The 19994-nt window shown below is 38.7% G+C and overlaps 1 non-coding gene across 1 annotated transcript; it reads left to right on the top strand.

Moving 5' to 3' along the window:
- The first annotated feature begins 12596 nt into the window (after window positions 1-12596).
- On the top strand, window positions 12597-12703 carry LOC136216099 (small nucleolar RNA R71). The gene has a single exon (XR_010683091.1). It is a non-coding gene; the product is annotated as a small nucleolar RNA R71 (small nucleolar RNA).
- The last annotated feature ends 7291 nt before the right edge of the window (window positions 12704-19994 follow it).

Below are 19994 nucleotides of genomic sequence, written 5' to 3'. Positions count from 1 at the left end.
ATAAAGGCAATCCCTTTTAAGCACTAAATAAAGACTAATAAAAGGAAATCCGTAAGTTTGTTTAAAGTGATTATAAAGTGTTCATACAAGCATGAAGTGAGACAAAACTTTATAATAAACTAATAAACTTAAAACCACCCAAGTCAAGTGATATATTTAGGATTGATATATCACAGTTGAGACTTGTATGTAACAATGTCTTCTGTCCGACAGAAAGCTGATCTCACAAGCTTCACATATATAGATATCTGGACAGTTACATAGATCCGGTGAAACGTTGTTCATTAGGATTGGGGATCCGACTTGAGATAACAGGATGGGTAGATTCATCCTTGTCAACTGTTCATCTCATTGGTATTAATAGGTATAACTAATCCTCAGACTCAAAGGAATGTTAATTGGTCATCCTGAATTAATGAATGTGAGACTTTGATCCTGTGGTCCCACGATCCTTAACAGAGATGACTCTGGGGTGTGAACTGCAAAGGTTGGGTGTCACAAGAAGTAATTTCAGGGTAGTTATACATTGGATTGAGCATTTATCACTCCTGATTAATGGGAGATACATCCAAGGATCGCTTGTGGAAGACTCGACTCTAAACCCTTGCAAGGTGATAGCTTAAGAGTAGAAATTCGGATTTCACTTAACCTGTCTTTTTGAGTTGACTCGGCCAATAACAAGTAAAACGAACGTCTCGCTATATGTGACTTGACATTACCCATAGTCATAAGATTCAGTTCAAGGATGTAGTTGATAAAGGATCGTATTATACCGTAACTAATACGGAAGGGTTAACGACAGAATCAACCTGTCTTCTTAACGGACTCTGGGGGAATGATTACGGACTTGCCAATAACATACTCTGTACATCATTCCGTTATGCAAGGGATTAAATATAATTCTTGAAGAAATTAATTTAATAAGTTGCATACGGCCAGAAGTAGTAAGGACCTAATGGATCACACATAAGACTTGGAACCAAAAGAGAGATGGATATGATTAATAGATGGAAGTCCAATTAAGCCCAGTAAGCCCCAAATACTAGGAGGGGGCCGAAATTTATATGTATTAGTAAGGAATTAATTTTATTCCATTAATCCTAATTTGATTAGGATTATAAATTAAATTAATTAAGAGATAATTTAATTAGGAGTTTTAATTAGATTAATATTCTCCTATTATTATCCAATTAGGTTATTTATTATTATCCTAAATATATTAGATATATAGTGAGATAATAATTAGGAATCCTTTTCCGAATTGGATTCTTATTAAGTAACATATTCCTATCTAATAGGGTTTAGATACAAGCTAATATATATACCCCTTCCCTTAATGAATTTCGACTAAGCCTATATCCCTCCCCACTTGTGATTTTCGAAATTGCTTAAGAGAGAGAGAAAAGAATTCTATTCCCAAGTTCGTGAACAAGAATTCATACGGCATTCCATCGATTGATTAATCTTATTCATCCCTCTTTCTCTTTGATCTTGTGTTGGTTTATTAGAGGCAATCTATTTTGGTTGCATCTCATAAGGGTTGATTCTAACTTAATCTCACCGTGTTCACGAAAGAAGGAAAAACAATCAAAAGGGAGAAATTCGTTTTTCTTCGCCTACATCAGGCCAATTCACTATTTCGAGGATTCCCGGAGATTGAACCATCGGATCGTCGCGAGTTTTGGACAGTAGCTTCTAGACATATGCTTCCACGTTTCCACCGAAGGGATTGTCATTTGGAGGTCTGGAAGGTCTGTTTCGGATAGGGGCAGATTGGTAAACAGTTTACAACTCCTTTGAAGTTGTGGGCACTTCGTTTGCAACGGTAGATTGATCATCGAAAGGTATTTCTTCTTATCCCTCTTTATATGAAATAACGATTAACGGATCCTATGGTTAAAAGGAAGTAGGCTAAAATTTTTATATTTCCGCTGTTATACCTTAGCCTTAATTTCCGTCATTAATAGGTATAAATAATCCTCAGACTCAAAGGAATGTTAATTGGTATTTTGGATTACGGAATGTGACGCTTTGATCCTGTTGTAACAAGATCCTTAACAGAGATGACTCTGGGGTGTGAACAGCAGAGGTTGGGTATCACAGGAAGTGATTGCAGGATCGTTATATATTGGATTGAGCATTTGTCACTCCCGATAAATGGGAGATATGTCCATGGATCGCTTGTGGAAGTCTTGACTCTAAATCCTTGCAAGGTGATAGCTTAAGATTGAAATACAGATTTCTCTTAACCTATCTAATTGGAGTTGACTCGGCCAAGAACAAGTAAAACGAACGTCTCGCTATATGTGACTTGACATTACCCATAGTCATAAGATTCAGTTCAAGGACGTAGTTGATAAAGGATCGAATTATACCGTAACTAATACTGAAAGGTCAACGACAGAATCAACCTGTCTTCTTATAGCTCTAGGGGAATGATTACGGACTTCCTAATCACATACTCTGTACATCATTCCGTTATGCAAAGATTAAAATATAATTCTTTGAAAAATAATTTTAATAAGTTGCATACGGCTAGAAGCAATAAGAACCTAATGGGTCACACATAAGACTTGGAACCCAAAAGAGAGACAGATGTTAATTAATTGACGGAAGCCCAACTGAGCCCAATAAGGCCCGGTAATAGAGGGGGGCGATTTATGTATGTAAATACATAAATAATTAGTTTGATTTTATTAATCCTAATTAGATTAGGATTATGAATTAAATTAATTAAAGGATAAATAAGTTACGAGTTTTAATTAGATTATATTACTTCTATTATTGTCCAATAAGGTTATTGATTATTATCTTTTATATTTAGATATATTAATAGATAATATTTAAGAATTCTATTCCGAATTGAATTCTTATTCAAGAAACCTGATTCTATCTAACTAGGGTTTAGATATAAGAGATTATAAATACCCCCCCTACTAGGGATTTTCGAAATCCACTATTGAATTCCAGGAGAGAGAATTCGACCCACCTTTGCCGAGGACGAGATTTCACCGCTTCCTTCCGTTCAATTGATTTTCATCTTTCTCTCTTTATCCTTGATCTTGTGTTGATTAATTAGAGGCAATCTATTTTGATTGCTATTCAACGGTTGATTCTAACTTGATCTTATATTTGTTTTGTTCTGTGCTCGGGAACTCGAAGTAAGAGTTGTGGGCACTTCGTTTGCGACGGTAGATAGAGCTTCAGAAAGGTATTTCTTTTATCCCTCTTTATATGAAATAACGATTAACGGATCTTGTGGTTTATGGAAATAGGTTAAAATTTTTATATTTCCGCTGCTATACGTTAGCCTATTTTTCCTACATTGGTATCAGAGCCATCGTTAAATCCGTTATTTCATATATGAAAATTTAGAAGTTTTTCAATCAGATTGAATAAATATTTATAGTTAGGTTAATTAACAAAACTGTTTTGATTAATTAGTTCTAAAAGATAAATAAGTTTTAATTAATTGTTAATTAAAATAAATTGTGCACATGTTCCTAATAATTTTGGTTGATAATCATTATAACAAAATCTATTAGTTTTATGGTTAGATGAATAAAATCAGTTTTATTTATTCTAAAAGATAAAACGGAAAATCTATGATAGTTTTTTCTATTTTCTGAAAATCGTTTTAAAACTGTTTTAAAACTGATATATATATATATATATATATATATATATATATATGTATATTTTATAAATATATAAAAAAAATAAACAGCAGTTCGGGTCGCGCCATACGGCGCGACCCGACTACTGTTGCGCGGTTGCTGCCGTGCGGCAGCAACCGCGCGGTAGCAACCGCGCGCGGCGTCTGGCTACCGCTGCCGCAAGGCAGCTGCACCCGATTCCCACCTAGTTTTAAATTGTTTAAAACTATTTTAAAAAATATATATATATATATGTATGTTTCAGAAATTAATAGTTTTCTATTTTGATTATCGAATGAAAATTTATTTAAAAGTTTGTTTTACCTATTTGTAAATCAAAGTTTTAAATGAATTAAAATCAAAATAATTGGGACGTGCATAATTAAAGTTTTGTGTAGTTAAGATAACATAAAAGACACGAAACTGTTAGAAGTAAAATTGGATGAAAGTTAAATGATGCGTTAATGTGATTAACCCAAATATTACATAAAATAGTTATGTAATCAACCAATTAAATTTATTTAATTGAGTCTATGCATGTTTGAAGTTATGGACATATTTCGACCCTCTTTAGTCTTTTGGTATTTTTGAAATAGGGCCTGCGAGTCCTGCCTTTCTGCTATCTATTGTAATTTCTCCTCTCATCTAATTCCCTTCAATTTAATTGAAGTTTTCTTTAGTAGTATAGAAATTAATTTGTAATTTCAAGACGCCATGGAGAAGACGGTGGACCTAAAGAGAAATATGTAATAGTTAGTATTTCCCTAGGTTTGGCCTTTTATTCCGTCTCTGGCTCGACAGAATAATTTAGATGATATGTCCATAACGCCAATGTATGTGTCTGATGTATGCTAAAGCAAATCAAGACTAAGTTAGATTATGAGACCTAAAATAAAATCCCTCATTAAAAAGTTAAGTAAATAAGCAAGTTATTAAAATCGGTTGTCCCTCCCTAATATTACAATTCAGCCGGCAGTACTGAGGGCCTTTGGGTTGTTGGGTAAACTCAAGCTCGGGGTCCTACGGTAACACCTGAATTATCGAAAATCACTTTTCATGAATATGGGGTAATACTTAAATTAGATTATGATAATTGGATGGGTAAACTCATGTTTTCATAAACTAATGGGCAATACGGTTGGGATTAATATGAATAGCATATTAGTTACTAATGTGGTTAGTAACCCAATAACCTAGGAATCACATTTAAGATGTGATTGATTACATGAATCTACCTAACGAATGAGACTAGCTTGTTGGGTAAACTCAAGGTGAAATCTCAGGAGTTAGGATCCTAGCTCACTAAAGGATTTGTGAAATTCTTCGAATTAATATGGAGGGCTATTAATTTGGCAAAATAGTGGGAGCAATCTAAAATAAACAAAAGGCCTATAATTTTAGATTGATATACTTTAAAGCAAATGAATAATATACGTTTACTCTTTCTCACTCTCATGTTTATATAATCACTCTTAAAATCATGACTAAAACCAATCTGCAAAACATTCTTACCGATAACAAATTGAATGGTTCAAACTTCACCGACTGGTTTTGCAACCTCAAAATTGTTTTGAAGTTCGAGAAGAAAGGGTATGTACTTGATACACCGATACCCCCTTACCCAGTGGATGATGCTCCCTACCAAGAATTTTATGCTTACTTGAAGCATAAGGCTGATGATGATCAAGCGGGAGACATCATACTTGCATCTATGACACCGAAATTACAAAGGCAACTACATGCAGATATGGATGCCTATTCCATGGTCAAGCACCTAAAAGAGTTATTTGTGAATCAAACTCGGTGCGAACGCTTCGAAATAACAAAACAGTTATACAGATGCAAGATGCAGGTGGGCACATCTGTTGTGGCGCATTGCGCCAAGATGATTAGCCTTATCACCAAGTTTTCTAGTATTAGAGATGCGATGGACCGTGAACTAAGTGAGAACTTACTTCTTCAGTCCCTCCCCGAGAGTTACTCGCAGTTCATCATGAACTACCAAGCGAGTGGCTTGCAAACCTCTCTTGAAGAGCTTGCAAATATGATAATACAAAAGAAAACAAGGAGATATCAGGCCTTGCTATTGAAGGATCAAAGAAGAGGAAATGGATCTCTCCCGATCCAAACCATCCTAAGAAAGGCAAGGAGGCCATGCTCACCGAAACGATGGGAAAGGAAGTTAAGAAGCCCAAAGGCAAGTGCCACTATTGTGGTGAAGTGGGGCATTGGAGGAGAAATTGTTTATTGTACCTAGCTACCCTCAAGAAGGGAGAAGCCGGGACTTCAACATCTGGTATGTTTTATATTGAAATAAATACAATTTCACAGTCTGAATCTTGGGTACTTGATACCGGATGCGGATCTCATATTTGTACAAATATGCAGGAACTAAATCAGACTAAGGAATTGAAGAAAGGAAGCATAAACTTGTGAGTAGGAAATGGAGTAAGAGTTGCCGCCCTCGCAATTGGAGATTATGTTTTAAATTTGCCCTCTAGGCTTGTAATAGAATTAAGGAACTGTTTATACGTTCCGCAAATGTCTCGTAACATTATTTCTATTAGCCGTCTTATTGACGACGGTTTTCATATTTCAATAAAAGACAAACGTTGCGATTTTTATAGAGATTCGATTTTCTATTTTTCAGGAATATCACAAAATGGGATTTATGTGTTAGATGACAAAATTTCTGTTTTCGCAATTGATACCAAAAGACATAAGCTAGATAATTCAACTTACTTGTGGCATTGTCGTTTAGGCCATATAAAAAAAAGACGCATGCTTAAGCTACACCAAGATGGGCTTATAAATTCAATTGATCCTGAATCATTGGAAAAGTGCGAAGCATGTTTAAAAGGAAAAATGACAAAGACACCCTTTAGCAATAAAGGTGAACGTGTATCAGACACTCTAGGACTCATTCATTCAGATGTATGCGGTCCTATGTCAGTCCAAGCAAGAGGAGGATTCAGATACTTCATTAGCTTCATAGACGACCATACCCGATATGGTTATATCTACTTGATGAAGCACAAATCCGAAGCTTTTGAGAAATTCAAATGCTTCAAGAATGAAGTGGAAAATCAACTAGAAAAGAAAATAAAGACACTTCGATCCGATCGAGGTGGCGAATATCTTTCAGATGATTTTCTGAATTATCTAACTGAATGTGGGATTTGCTCACAATGGACACCTCCCTATACACCACAACACAATGGTGTATCCGAGAGGAGGAATCGTACCCTACTAGATATGGTACGATCCATGATGAGCATAGCATTACTTCCAAAGACATTCTGGGGCTATGCCTTGGAAACCACCATCTTCACCCTAAATCGAGTACCAACTAAATCCGCTAGTTCCACACCATATGAATTGTTCATTGGTAGGAAACCCGTATTCTCATTCATGAGAGTATGGGGTTGTTCAACATTTGTCAAACGCATTGCGTCTGACAAACTAGATTCTAAATCTGATAAATGTTTCTTCATTGGATACCCTAAGGAAACTATGGGATATTACTTCTATCATCCAGATGATCAGAAAGTGATAGTATCCAAGTACGCAACCTTCTTAGAGAAAGAGTTTCTCGAAGACACAGAAAAGGGAAGCATGATTGAACTTGATGAAGTTCATGAACAAGAAACACCAACTGAAACAACAGAATAGATTGAGGAACCCCATGCAGTCCCATTAGATGAGACTCCAGTGGCACCTATTCGTAGATCACAAAGAGTTCGTGAACTCCCTATTAGATATGGTTTTCTAGTGGGAGATGATGATGAGGTTCCCGTGTTAGACGACGAACCCGAAAACTACGAAGAGGCTCTTACTAGTCCAGATTCTAAAGCATGGCTTGAAGCCATGGATTCTGAAATGGATTCCATGTATACTAACCAAGTTTGGACTTTGGTTGATCCACCCGAAGGGATAAAACCCATTGGGTGCAGATGGATCTTCAAAAAGAAGACAAACATGGATGGAAAGGTTAGCACCTACAAAGCTAGGTTAGTAGCGAAAGGATATCGTCAGAAGCAAGGAATTGATTATGACGAAACTTTCTCTCATGTGGCTATGTCCAAATCAATCAGAATAATGCTTGCTATTGTCGCTCACTACGATTATGAGATTTGGCAAATGGATGTGAAAATAGCTTTCCTAAACGGGAACCTGCTTGAGGATGTATATATGATGCAACCTGAAGGTTTCATATCAAAGGATGGAAACAAGGTTTGCAAACTTCAGAGATCCATTTATGGACTCAAGCAAGCATCTAGAAGCTGGAACAAGCGTTTTGACGAAACCATAAAACAATTTGGTTTCGAACAAAATTGCGAAGAAGCTTGCATTTACAAGAAAGCAAGTGGGAGCTCTGTAGCATTTCTAATATTATATGTGGACGATATATTACTAATGGGAAATGACATAGCTCTGCTACAGTCGGTAAAAGTTTGGTTATCTGGTAACTTCTCAATGAAAGACCTCGGTGAAGCAGCTTATATACTTGGTATAAAGATCTACAGAGATAGATCAAGGAGACTGCTCGGTCTTTCACAGGCTACATACATCGAAAAGGTGCTAAAGCAGTTTAGCATGATTGAATCGAAACGAGGTAACTTACCCATGCTACATGGAGTAAAGTTAAACAATCATCAAGTTCCTAAAACCGATGATGATAAGAAGCGCATGGCTGTAGTCCCGTACGCCAGCGCAATCGGTTCGATTACGTATGCTATACTATGCACTAGACCTGACGTAGCGTTCGTGTTATCTATAACGAGTCGTTACCAAGAAAATCCGGGAGACGAGCACTGGATTGCCATCAAAAACATTCTTAAGTACTTGAGAAGAACTAAAGACATATTTCTAGTGTACGGAGAAGGAGATCTGAAAATAGAAGGATTTTCAGACGCAAGTCATCTCACAGATGAGAACAATTTTAAATCCCAATCAGGATACCTGTTTATCTTGAATGGGGGCGCGGTCAGCTGGAAGAGTTCCAAGCAAGGAAGCGTAGCTTTCTCTACGACCGAGTCAGAGTATATCGCTGCTGCGGAAGCAGCAAAGGAAGCAGTGTGGATTAGGAAGTTCATTACTGAACTTGGTGTGGTGCCTGACATTGTAAATCCCATTACACAGTATTGTGATAACAATGGAGCCATTGCAAAAGCAAAGGAACCACGGTCTCATAATGCGTCCAAGCATTACCTTAAGCGATACCACATTATAAGAGAAATTGTGGCAAGAGGAGATGTGAGAATAGAAAGAGTACCTACAGAGGACAACATTGCAGATTCGTTGACAAAGCCCTTAACCCAGAAAGTACATGATCGTCATCTAACTTCTACTGGGATAAGTTATAGAAACAATTGGCTTTAGTCCAAGTGGGAGTATGTTGGGGTTTAGTGTCCTATAGACAATTGTTCTAGGATACAAACTTAATGTAAATGAAGTGTTCTTTATATCATTTGTTTTAATGAGATATATGTTTTATAACTATATAAAGGCAATCCCTTTTAAGCACTAAATAAAGTCTAATAAAAGGAAATCCGTAAGTTTGTTTTAAAGTGATTATAAAGTGTTCATACAAGCATGAAGTGAGACAAAACTTTATAATAAACTAATAAACTTAAAACCACCCCAAGTCAAGTAATATGTTTAGGATTGACATATCACTGCTGAGACTTGCATGTAACAATGTCTTCTGTCCGACAGAAAGCTGATCTCACAAGCTTCATATATATAGATATCTGGACAGTTACATGGATCCGATGAAAAGTAGTTCATTAGGATTGGGGACCCGACTTAAGGTAACAGGATGGGTAGATTCATCCTTGTCACCTGTTCATCTCATTGGTATTAATAGGTATAAATAATCCTCAGACTCAAAGGAATGTTAATTGGTATTCTGGATTACGGAATGTGACGCTTTGATCCTATTGTAACACGATCCTTAACAGAGATGACTCTGGGGTGTGAACAGCAGAGGTTGGGTATCACAGGAAGTGATTGCAGGATCGTTATATATTGGATTGAGCATTTGTCACTCCCGATAAATGGGAGATATGTCCATGGATCGCTTGTGGAAGTCTTGACTTTAAATCCTTGCAAGGTGATAGCTTAAGATTGAAATACAGATTTCTCTTAACCTATCTAATTGGAGTTGACTCGGCCAAGAACAAGTAAAACGAACGTCTCGCTATATGTGACTTGACATTACCCATAGTCATAAGATTCAGTTCAAGGACGTAGTTGATAAAGGATCGAATTATACCGTAACTAATACTGAAAGGTCAACGACAGAATCAACCTGTCTTCTTATAGCTCTAGGGCAATGATTACGGACTTGCTAATCACATACTCTGTACATCATTCCGTTATGCAAAGATTAAAATATAATTCTTTGAAAATTAATTTTAATAAGTTGCATACGGCTAGAAGCAATAAGAACCTAATGGGTCACACATAAGACTTGGAAATAAGAACCTAATGGGGGCGATTTATGTATGTAAATACATAAATAATTAGTTTGATTTTATTAATCCTAATTAGATTAGGATTATGAATTAAATTAATTAAAGGATAAATAAGTTAGGAGTTTTAATTAGATTATATTACTCCTATTATTATCCAATAAGGCTATTGATTATTATCTTTTATATTTAGATATATTAATAGATAATATTTAAGAATTCTATTCTGAATTGAATTCTTATTCAAGAAACCTAATTCTATCTAACTAGGGTTTAGATACAATAGATTATAAATACCCCCCTACTAGGGATTTTCGAAGTCCACTATTGAATTCCAGGAGAGAGAATTCGACCCCCTTTAGCCGAGGATGAGATTTCACCGCTTCCTTCCGTTCAATTGATTTTCATCTTTCTCTCTTTATCCTTGATCTTGTGTTGATTAATTAGAGGCAATCTATTTCGGTTTCTATTCAACGGTTGATTCTAACTTGATCTTATATTTGTTTTGTTCTGTGCTCGGGAACTCGAAGTAAGAGTTGTGGGCACTTCGTTTGCAACGGTAGATAGAACTTTAGAAAGGTATTTCTTTTATCCCTCTTTATATGAAATAACGATTAACAGATCTTGTGGTTTATGGAAATAGGTTAAAATTTTTATATTTCCGTTGCTATATGTTAGCCTATTTTTCCTACAGAGTGGGGACAGTAGGATCTAACGGAGGTGTGGGTAAGCTGGATTCAAGAGAACAGCCTGTTCCTTCACATAAGTTCACTTATTCTCCCAATAGAGTCTCCAGAATGTCCTGTTCCTGCAAAGGGGATAGACTTTGGAACTCATCTAAGAAACAACATGTGTCATCACTAGTGTTAGCTCGTCTCATTGCCTCATTCATTTTAAAAATGATCTCCTCCCCATTAGTTCTTAAAAACAGTTGTCCCTCTCCCACATCTATCAATGCTTTACCCGTGGCTAAAAACGGTCGACCTAGGATAATAGGAACATGCAGGTCTTCATCTATGTCCATTATGATAAAATCAACAGGCAATATGAATTTTCCTACTTTGACCAACACATCTTCTACGACTCCCCTAGGATAACATACTGATCGATCGGCTAACTGAATTGACATATGTGTAGGTTGGGGTTCTCCTAATCCTAGTTTAGCATATACAGAATAAGGCATTAGGTTTATGCTAGCTCCTAGGTCACATAGTGCATTTTCAATATTTAACCTTCCAATTAAACAGGGAATAGAAAAACTCCCTGGATCTTTTAGCTTTTTTGGAAGCTGCTGCTTGTTTTGGAGTATTGAAGAACAATCCCTGTTGAGTTGGATCATCGATATGTTCTCTAGCTTTTTCTTGTTTGACAGGAGATCTTTGAAGAACTTTGCATACGACGGCATCTGTGCAAGTGCTTCTACGAACAGAATGTTGATGTGCAACTTCCTTAAGGTGTCTAACACCTTAGAATTCTGTTCTTCCGGCTTTTTGTTGATCAAACGCGTTGGATATGGCACAGGCGGAACATACGGTGGAGGTGGCTTGTACATCCTTCCGCGTTCCTCCTGGTCCTGCTCACTGGTAGATTTTGTCTTCCTAGTTTCTTTCTGACTAGGAACAGTTTGTTCCTGCTCTCCTTCAGTTCCTTCGGATGTTTCTGCGCATTCAGCATTTTCATCAGTAGATATAATGGGTTGAGTTTGCTTACCAGATCTCAGGGTGATTGCCATGACATCGCCCTTTGGGTTTGGCTCTGTGTTGCTTGGCATTATTCCCTTCCCTTTTGACATAGATGCAGCTAATTGATGGACTTGTGTTTCTAGATTTTTAATTGAACCTTGTGCCTGTTTCATGAACTGCATCATCATCATCTTCATATCTGGCTCTACATCTTCCTTTGGTGGAACAGGTTGTTTATAATGCTACTGAGGTTGCCTTTGGTAGTGTCCTTCTTGCTGTTGTTGATATCTCGGTTGTTCCTGCTAGTTGGACTGGCCTATCCATCCGAAATTCAGATGATTTCTTGTGGCAGGGTTATACGTGTTAGAGTATGAGTTCGGTGGATTCCTCTGATTATACCCTGCATAATCACATTCTTCCTATGCACCCTTTCCTTGCTTGACTCCGGGACAGTTATGTTAAAATGAAGGCCTCCACAAAAATCACAATTGTCATTGAATGGTGGTTCATTGTGGATCGAGGACACATTTATCTTGCCGAGCTGTCTGGCAAGTTGTTCTACCTGGCTTGTCAATTTTGACATAACATCTTCATTTCCCGCTCTTTTTCCCTCACTTTTGGCGGAGTGCCAATTATAACTTGTGCTTACTACTGTCTCAATAAGGTCATACAAGGCTTGTGGTTCCAGATCTTCGGGGTTTCCATTGGCAATGGATTCGATCTGGATCTTATAAATGTTGGTTACCCTATTGTAAAAGTTCTACATCTGCATCCATATAGGGATGCCATGATTGGGTACTCTCCTTAGAAGTTCCTTATATATTTCCCATGCCTCGGCTAAGGATTCATCCTCTTCTTGCACGAAATGGGAAACCTCATTTCTGAGCTTAATGGCTTGTCTTGCTGGAAAATATTTCATTAAGAAAGCGCTAGCCATTTCTTCCCAAGTAGTGATCGTTCCTGGTTGCAAGTTTTTCAACCAATTCTTCGCTTTATCTCTTAGAGAAAAAGGAAACAGCTTTAGTCTGATTGCGTCGTCAGAGACGCCCCTGTTTGATCTGAAAGTGTTGCACAGCGTGATAAATTCAAGGATATGCCCATTTGGATCTTTCGACTGGTATCCATTGAACTATACTGCTGCCTGCAACATTTGTATCATAGATGCTTTCACCTCGAACATGTTGTTCCCTTCGTTGGGCAACATGATGCATAATGAATGTCCTTCCGTGGTTGGTCTCGAATAATCTCTGATTCGCATGACAGGAGGGTTGTTATTCTCTCCCTCTTCTTCCTAGTTTGGATGGACTGGTTGTTCGGGTGGTACCCTTCCAGCCATTCTTCTCTCTCTTTTTTGTTCTCTTTGTCTTGCACGTCGAGCTCCTGCTCTGTTTCGTCTACACATTCTCTCCAATTCGAGATCGATAGGGAAAACAGGAGGTCCAGCTCTACGCATAAACTGATAAAGATTCCTTCTGGCTGCACTATTTAACAAACAGATTAAAAACACCTTGTTTCATAGAAAAGTTCGTATAATCTTTGTTGCTTTCAATCCCCGGCAACGGTGCCAAAAACTTGTTGTCTCCTGAACGGACTCTAGTAAGTGTACTAGATACAAGTAATAAAGTGATAAGTCAAGTATCGTATCCACAGGGATTGAGGACTAAAGTTTATAAGAAATACTTTGTAGAGGTGTTCGTGGTGTGTGAATTCTTTAAATTGAGAGATGTTGTTTAAACAGTAGCCAAGTTAATGATTTAGTTGATTAAAAGGAGTACTTAATGACGATAAAAGGCAGAACAGGTTAAGCACAGCGGAACAGGCTACTTTCAGTCTCTAAACATCCTATTTTTTTATGAATGACGTAAAGTGAAGTCAAGGTCTCTGCTTTAATGCGCACTTAAGTCAACTCTCGTGTGTTCTTAAGATTCTAAGACGTACTACAACCTTAAGCGTCCCTAAAGTTGGTTCTTTCTTGCATTACGATCGAAACAGCATTTCTATTAAGAAAACCCTTAATACAACCTCCTGACATCTATGTTTCGGGGTTGAATGCTTGACAAATAGTTCCGTGAAGATGAAAGCAGTTTCCTATCATGCATCTAACACTAACATACATGCATTTAGCGATGGAGTTAAAGATTTATCAAACACATCATAATATATCAACATTCATTCATAAATAAGATAATAGAAGACTTACATAACCGGCCCTAACTGGCCAAACCCATTCAAAATGACTACTCACTCATAGTGTAGAGTGAGCAGCCTGAGTTAATTCCACAAATCTCCATTGATGGAGTCATCTTCCTTAGAGAGCTTCCTCTCTTTCCAAGAAGCCAAAATTCTAGTTCAAAATGATTACCCAAAATCAAAGGTCCGCCTATCCTTCCCTCCACTACATCTATATAAAGGAAGAAAAATGATCTGTACCACAAAATATTACAAAAAGATTGTTTTTTTCTACCGCTACGTTACTAGGAAATGATTAATTATATTTTGACCCTTGAACACTCAAGGGGTGATCCATCTTGTCATCTTGTTGCTTTTCTGCCTTTCCTACGTCTGCTATTACTGCCACGCCGCTCCTGCCACTTGTCCAGTCATTATCCGTCATCAGGTATGCAGCGGAGATCCGCTGGATCAAAGGATGCTCGACTCCTCAAGTTTTGTTGCAAAACAGGCTGTGTAGTAGCCCATTTTACTTAATAAATACAAATCTGCATGAATCACTTATAAGTCCTTTTATTTAGAAATATTTCGCCTAAAATACTCACAAATTGTTATTAACACGCTGTTATATTGCAGTCATATTCATGCCTAACAAGCGTGATTCGCCTGTCGCTGTCCAGAAACGTGGCGCATCACACGGTGAAGGCAAAGACCACAAAGGAGATGTTGGAGATCTTGAGTTTGTTGTACGAGAAACCTTCCGCGGCAAACAAAGTTCATCTGATGCGGCGACTGTTTAATCTGCAGATGATGGAGAATATAGCAGTGGCGACGCACCTGAATGATTTTAATATGACAATCACTCAATTAAGTTCTGCAGATATTGATTTCGACGAAGAGGTATTAGCCCTAATTCTGTTATCTTCTTTACCAGAGAGTTGGAGCGGCACGGTTACTGCCTTAAGTGCTTCAACAGGGAAAGAAAAACTTAGGTTTGATGATGTCAGAGACTTGATTATAAGCGAGGAGATTCATAGGAAAGAGTCAGGTTCCACATCTGGATCAACCTTGAATGCAGAGAATCGGGGCAGGTCAGGTCGCAGGTCAAAGCAGAATCGTGGCAGGTCTAAGTCCAAAGGGAGAGGGAAACCTGTGAAGGACAAGAGCCACATCAAGTGCTGGAATTTTAATGAGAATGGTCATTATAAGAGTGAATGTAAGGCACCATAGAAGGAGAAGTCGGTGAATTCAACCAGCGAGGATTTTGGTGGTGCGTTGATTCTGAGTAATTCAACTGCAAAAACAGCATCAGAAGCCCTGGTATTGAGTGTAAGAAGTCCTCTAGAGTCTTGGGTATTAGACTTAGGAGCTTCGTTTCATTCATGTAGTAGTACATATTTGATGGAAAACTATACCCCTGGGAAATTCTGAAAGGTCTATCTTGCTGATGATGAGCCTTTGGAGATTGTAGGGAAGGGAGATGTTTCGATCAAATCCCCGAATGGATCTGTGATAAGGCTGTCTGGAGTAAAGCATGTTCCTGGCCTAAAGAGAAATCTGTTGTCAATTGGGCAAATGGATGATGAAGGTTATTGTGTAATCTTTGCAGGTGGTACTTGGAAAATGACCAAAGGAGCCATGGTGGTTGCCCCTGGTGAGAAGGTTGGATCGTTCTACTTAACAGACAACGTTTTCAATAGCATTGATGTCGTGAGGGAGAATGTCAATGCAGATTTGTGGCATTGTCGTCTTGGTCACATGAGTGAAAAGGGGATGAAAGTGCTGTGTTCAAAGGGTCTGTTGCCGGGTCTGAAATCTACTGATCTTGGGCTGTGTGAGGATTGCATCTTTGGGAAGCAGAAAAGAGTCAGTTTCTCTAAGGGTGGTAGAACTTTGAAGAAAGAGAAGTTGGAGTTAGTTCACAGCGATCTATGGGGTCCTGCACCTGTGAAATCTCTTGGTGGAGCCTTGTATTACATGACTCTCATTGACGACTCCACTAAGAAAGTGTGGATCTATTTTCTGAGAAAGAAATCTGATGCTTTTGATTCCTTTCGAAAATGGAAGGCTCTGGTTGAGAATGAGACAGGTTTGAAGGTAAAGTGCTTGAGGTCTAACAATGGTGGAGAGTATGAGCTTAGGGAATTCAAGGAATTCTGTGCTGAGAATGGAATTCGCATGGAGAAGACTCTGAAAGGAACTCCTCACGAGAACGGAGTTGCAGAACGAATGAACAGAACTCTGTGTGAGCGTGCTAGAAGCATGAGGCTGAAGTGAGGACTTCCAAAGACGTTCTGGGTAGAAGCAGTTAACACTGCAGCATTCTTGATCAACAGAGGGCCATCGAGTCCCTTGGAGAGTGTCATTCCTGAAGAGGCTTAGAGTGGCAAACAGGTAAATCTATCCTTTCTACGAGTATTTGGATGTGATTCATATGTTTATATTGCTCCCCTTGAGAGAAGTAAGTTAGATGCGAAGTCTATTAAGTGCACGTTTATTGGATACGGTGGTGATGATTTCAGATATCGGTTCTAGGATAGTCAGAACAGGAAGATTATTCACAGTCGGGATGTTGTTTTCAACGAGCAGATAATGTACAAGGATAGTCTGGGCGCATCTGATACTGGTGATGCAGGACCAGAGGTCGTGGACCTAGACATCACGAATTCTGGTGGGAGTAAGGAGGTAGTTATGGAGGAGACAGTTGTGGAGGAGGTAGAAGAACCCCAAACTCCACCGGTTACACTACGCAGATCCACTAGAGATCGTAGAGCACCTGACAGGTACACGCCTACAACCAACTACATGCTGTTGACAGATAGTGGTGAACCAGAAAGCTACTTGGAAGCATCTTGTGGAGAGGATGCGAGCAAGTGGAGGCTTGCAATAGATGATGAGATGGATTCCTTGATGACCAATGGCACCTGGGAACTTGTTGAGCTTCCAAAGGGTAAGAAGGCTCTATAAAACAGGTGGATTTTCAGAATCAAAGAATAGGCTGATGGTAGCAAACGCTACAAGGCAAGGTTGGTCGTGAAAGGCTTTAAGCAGAGGTACGGCATAGATTATACTGACGTTTTTACTCCAGTGGTGAAGCTGACTACTATTCGTTTAATGTTGAGTATGGTAGCTGTAGAAGATTTGGAGCTGCATCAAATGGATGTAAAAATGGCATTTCTTCATGGGGACTTAGATGAAGACATCTATATGAAGCAACCTCAGGGCTATGAGTCTGATAACACTGAGCTTGTGTGCAAGTTGAACAAGAGCTTGTATGGTCTGAAACAAGCTCCAAGACAGTGGTACAAGAAATTTGACGGATTCATGCACGAAATTGAGTTCGTGAGGAGTGAAGCTGATCATTGTTGTTACTTTAGGAAATTGAATGAAGGCTACATAATTTTACTGTTATATGTTGATGATATGCTGATTGCAGGGTCGAGTGCTCGAGAAGTGAGAAAACTGAAGAAGCAGTTATCTGAGCGGTTTGCTATGAAAGATCTCGGAGAAGCTAAGCAGATTCTGGGCATGAGGATTGAAAGAGATAGGAAGGATGGAAAGTTGTATCTCTCACAAGCTGAGTATATCAAGAAGGTCTTGATTAGATTCAGTATGCAAGATGCCAAGCCAGCTACGGTTCCTTTGGGTAGCCATTTCAAGCTATCTAAACATGACTCACCCAAGAGCAGAGAAGAGCTAGTCCAGATGGAGAGAACTCCGTATGCCTCAGCAATTAGCAGCTTGATGTATGCAATGGTGTGCACAAGGCCGGATATTGCACATGTTGTGGGAGTTGTCAGTCATTTCATGGGAGACCCTGGTAAGAAGCATTGGGAAGCAGTAAAGTGGATTTTGAGATACCTGAAGGGAACCACTGAACATGCCCTATGTTTTGAGGGGAAGAAAGTTATGTTGACAGGATATGTGGATGCAGATTTGGCATCTAGTGACCTTGACAAGAGAAGAAGTACAATCGGATATGTCTTCACATTGGGTGGTACTGCTGTCTCTTGGGCTTCAAAGCTGTAGAAGGTGGTGGCTTTGTCTACTGCAGAAGCTGAGTACGTTGCAGTGACTGAGGCTAGTAAGGAGATGGTATGGTTGTAGAATTTCTTGCGTGAGTTGGGAAAGGAGCAGAAGGATCCTATTCTGTATAGCGACAGTCAGAGTGCCATTCATTTGGCAAAGAATCCCGCCTTTCACTCAAGAACAAAGCACATAGAGTTGAAGTATCACTACATATGACATCTCTTGGACAGGAAGATATTGCAGTTAATGAAGATTCTAGGCACAGAGAATCCTGCAGACATGTTGACTAAGGTTGTAACCTTAGAGAAGCTGAAGCTATGTATGGCTTCAGCTGTCCCTGGTAATTAAGTTAAAGGCATGGCACTACCATCAGATGACGGATTTAGTCTCCAGGTGGGAAATTGTTGGGCTTATGGAGACTAATATATATAGGCCCAACTGAAGCGATGGGCCCAACTGCAGCGATCCAACTGGAGTATAAATTTTTTTGGGCGATTAGGGTTTCAGACGGTTAGGGTTTCAGGAGTATAAATGTAACCTCTTTCTCTGTAATCCGTATCTCATTCATTATAGTAAATATCCCGGCTTGGTAGTGCCCTCAGGCGTAGTCATTCATATTGAGTGGCGAACTGGGTAAACAATTCTTGTGTGCTTGCTTATTTTCGTTTATCGTAATTTCAATTATTCCTAACAATGAGTGAAGTTGACAAAAAGAAAAACATTGTGTAAGAAGTGTAAGAGTTTAATAAAGAGAAGGTTCATGTGTTTTGTATTATTTATTATTTTATTCCGTAAACAATTTTAGTCCTCCTAAAATTACAATTTCAGTCCTTACCAAATATTATTTTTAGTCTATTGACTTCAACAAATTGGTATCAGAGCCACGTTACGAGAGTCAGTCTTCCGCAAAAATAATTATATTGTCTTAAAACCAATTGTTCCAAAGACCCTATAAAAATGTCAGGCGGTCTCAAACTTCCTTATTAATACCATCCATTCACCAAAACCAATTATTCAAGTTGGTGTATTTGAATGAAAGCATTACTTGGATGTCAAGATGTCTGGGACATTGTTAAAAAAGGCTACGTAGTCCCAGCCAATGAGGCAGCATTGCCACGGGCAGAAGAGATGATACTCTGCATAAAAATTGCAAAAGTGATCAAAAGGCGCTTACTCTCATCCATCAAGGTTTGGATGAATTAATGTTCGAGAAAGTAGCCGAAGCTACCACCACCAAACAAGTGTGGGAAATCCTACAAGTTTCTCTCCAAGGGGAGGAGAAAGTTAAAAAAGTTCGTTTGCAGATGCTGAGAGGAGAATATGAGACGATGAGGATGAAAGAGACGGAGGCCATTAGTGATTACTCATCCCGAGTAAAATCTGTCGTAACTTAGATGTGATAGTATGGAGAAAAAAATTGAAGAGTCCAGAATTGTTGAAAAAATTCTACGATCACTACTACCAAAATTTGATTATGTAGTGTTGGCTATGGAGGAGTCCAGAGACATCAGCAAAATGTCCATTAATGAAGTTGTAGGGTCATTACAAGCACGTGAGGAGCGGTTTGAGAAACGAAGAGAAGATTTCACAGAACAAGTCTTAGAAATGAAGACTGTTTTTAAAAATGGTGAAAGTAGTCAGTCCGGCAGAAGACACAGAAAAGACCGAGGAGGAAATAGTAGAGAATGAGGATATGGAAGAGGTCAAGGTAGAAATGAAAACGGCAACAACAACAATGACAGAAGCACTCAATTCACTAGAGGCAGGGGAAGAGGCTGAGGACGTGGTGAAGAAAGAGGAAACTGGAGGCCGAATGAATGACGTGACAAGTCCAACATTCAATGTTACAATTGCTCTAAGTATGGTCACTATACGGTGGAATGTTGGAGTCTGCCTAAGGAGGCAGAGGAGACAGCTAACAACATCCACGAAGAGGAAGTAATAGGACGATGTTACTTACCTACGAAGGAGAAGAAAATCAC

This window comes from Euphorbia lathyris, chromosome 1 (genome assembly GCF_963576675.1).
Source record: "Euphorbia lathyris chromosome 1, ddEupLath1.1, whole genome shotgun sequence".
Lineage (NCBI taxonomy): Eukaryota > Viridiplantae > Streptophyta > Magnoliopsida > Malpighiales > Euphorbiaceae > Euphorbia > Euphorbia lathyris.
This window is presented reverse-complemented; position numbering and strand designations above follow the sequence as displayed.